Genomic DNA, 2,862 nt, shown 5'->3' with positions numbered 1-2,862 from the left:
ATTGTTTTATTTGTTAATATATTTTTATAATGTTCTTATTATTGAACACATTCTATGTTCTTCGTATAAGTACAAACTAGTTATCTCTTTAATGTGTTGATATAACATTTTTGGTAACATTTCATTCAATGTTTTTCATCAATATATTATACACATATATACATATACATTTATATATGTATATATATTTTCCTTTTTGTATCTAATTTCCCCTATTTTCCTAATTTTGTAGAATCTTTACAAATATTATAATTTTTAATGTTAAAATTCACTTTCAAATGCATCAGATACTTTAAAAATTTTCCGAATTTTATGACATATTCAATTTTTGTCTTTGTATTATTTAAATTTTCTGTTTTTCTGTTAGTCTGTATAATTTATATTTTCACAAAAAATGCCATTTTATTTGTTAGTGTTTTAAGTTAGCCATATACACAGACAAAATCATTTAAAGTTAATTCCTTTCAACCTGTCCCCAAGATGGCAACTACCCTGGATGTCCACATCTTAATATGTATGTAATCAAAAGATTGTCATATTCTATTTGGAGGTCAAAACATTTATCTGGGTTATCTTGGATTGTTCAAGACTGCTGTATACACATACTGAACTAAATGCCAATGTAAAGGAGAAGTTTGACTACTTACAGCTCAGAATACAGAAGCTTGAGCATATGGCTAAAAATAGGATAAAGAATCTGAGGAACAAGTTTGCTCCAGGAAGCTGAGAATCACAAAAAGCAGACGCTTGGCAATCAGAAGACATGGAGGCAAGTACATATTGCTGTACAATTGCAATTGGCAATTTAGAAGAAGTGGAACTTCTTCAATGAGGTGACAGGAGACAGGGAAAAACTCCTAAGGAGACCCTGGCACATTCTTCCAGCAGCAACACAGAAAGCTTGGTGGGTATCAGCACAATGATGTCCCAACAGGTTTGCCAGGAAGTAATGCAAATTTTAGCAAATTCTTCTTAAACTATCCTGGATGGAAATGACGAATTTAAGTCTATGTCTGGAACTATGCAGTTGGGATGAATGTTCATCACAAAATATAACTGCATACAACTGCAACAAGATGCTTATTTTTCTTGCTCTTGCCCTCTTTCTGCCTACTGTATCCTAAAAGAAGAACCTTTTTCTGTTTTTGTGGAATTTATAGGACAGTCTTTACTTTTGCAATCAGTTGTGAGTCCTCTGTTCCTATGAGTTCAGCCGGTGATGCTACCTCAGACTTCAAGGATATCAGGTTTGTTTATTCAAATTGTTCAGTGTGTCATATGGAAATTCCCTGGGTTTGGCCAACATTCTTTCATAAGGGATGTAGAGAATATTTGAAAGGAAATGTTGGTTTGGGAAGCTTAAAAAGACTGTGACATCCTGAAAGTTGCAGACCCATTACCTGCTATCACTCCACAGTTTATGAATCCAGATATATGTTCTGGGACAGCCTTTATGTATTTAACAAACATCTCTACTTTCTTCCCTCCCACCCACCTAGAATATCTTGAGTTCTAGATTGCAGAAAACTAAAAGGAAAGAAAAATCAGATGGGAAGAAAGGCCATACATTTTTATCCATTACCTCTTAATGAAATTGAAAATGTATTTTAGAACAAAATGCAAACTTATTGTATTAAATATTACTATGTGACTATGTAAACTATTTGTCTTCATGTTGAAATTAAAAGTTCCCTTCATGAACTTTTAGAAAGATTCCTCTTTAAGTTGCCATGATGAGTGGTATGCCAGACTGGACTATGCCAGGTGTGTGAAAAACAGATGCCCCATTCTATAAACTCATGATTTGAAAGGTCCAAAGCTAAGTATATCCAAGAAGATCAAGATGGGGCAAGTCACAGAATTTTCAATTCCTTCCTTGTCCTGAGTTCCATAAGGAGCCAGTAGAGTGGGAGCTAGATGACAACAGGCCTGAAGGTATAGCCTCAGTCTGTGGAGTGAGACTGAATGGAGAATGTACACATCCTTCTACCCCAATATTGCCATTTCTAGGGATGCATGCCACCCATAGAATCTCAAAGTAAAAATAGCCAAGGAGGTTCCAGAGAAGGTTAGTCCAAGGCAGCAAAAGCATCGTTCAAGTCTGTGAAGTAAACACAGTATAGCACAATTTCAGCATTTGTAGTTACAAAGCATTCTTTGAAGAAGCTATGATATAGTTGTGTTTCTGGAAACCTGGAAAAAAAACTGTGAAATGCTATAGAAATGTAAGAGTAGCATTGTCATTATACTCAGTTATCAGAGCACATGTAGCCTCCATGGCAAATTCTGTAAAATAGATAGAATTTGCTTCTAGCTCCATAAACAACATAGCATCTATTCTGAGGTTTACGATGTGTCAGTCAATTATTCATTACTCATTCATTATGTTCTGATGAGAGAAAGAGAAGTATTTCTTGAGAATATATGCATACAACAGGCATATGTTGGTAACATACACACATGCACACACATTATATACATTTGACAGCCTTGCTGTTTAGGCTGGCCTACTGAGGGGTGGCTGAGATTAGGAACACAGGGTCCCCGGATGGTTGACAAGAGGAGAAGGATATCCTTTTAAAACTTTCAACAAATGGGGACAAGGCACGTGTGTAAACTTTACTGATAGATTGTATGTATATGTACGTATGTGCAGACATACACACACACACACACACACACACAAACCTTTCTTCCCTACTTAATTTTTGTCAATCTCCTAGAAACCTAGAAATGTCTATATTTCATATTTATTATTGTTATTTTCTTTACATTAGGCAAAATGATATTTAGCTTCTTTGGGCTCTCCCCTAAGCTAGACTTGAAAAAAATGCATTTGTTCATCAAAGACACGCTTAATAT

General features: G+C 35.0%; 1 pseudogene; it reads left to right on the top strand.

Annotated features, from left to right (window-relative positions):
- Positions 1–480: 480 nt before the first annotated feature.
- On the top strand, positions 481–1,124 carry LOC138152791 (vesicle transport protein SEC20 pseudogene; annotated as a pseudogene).
- Positions 1,125–2,862: the final 1,738 nt, after the last annotated feature.

Source organism: Petaurus breviceps, unplaced genomic scaffold (genome assembly GCF_028583685.1).
Source record: "Petaurus breviceps papuanus isolate PSGF00001 unplaced genomic scaffold, PetGlider_PUasm1.0 90925, whole genome shotgun sequence".
Lineage (NCBI taxonomy): Eukaryota > Metazoa > Chordata > Mammalia > Diprotodontia > Petauridae > Petaurus > Petaurus breviceps.
Note: the sequence above shows the minus strand (reverse complement) of the source record. Positions and strands in the feature narration are given on the sequence as shown.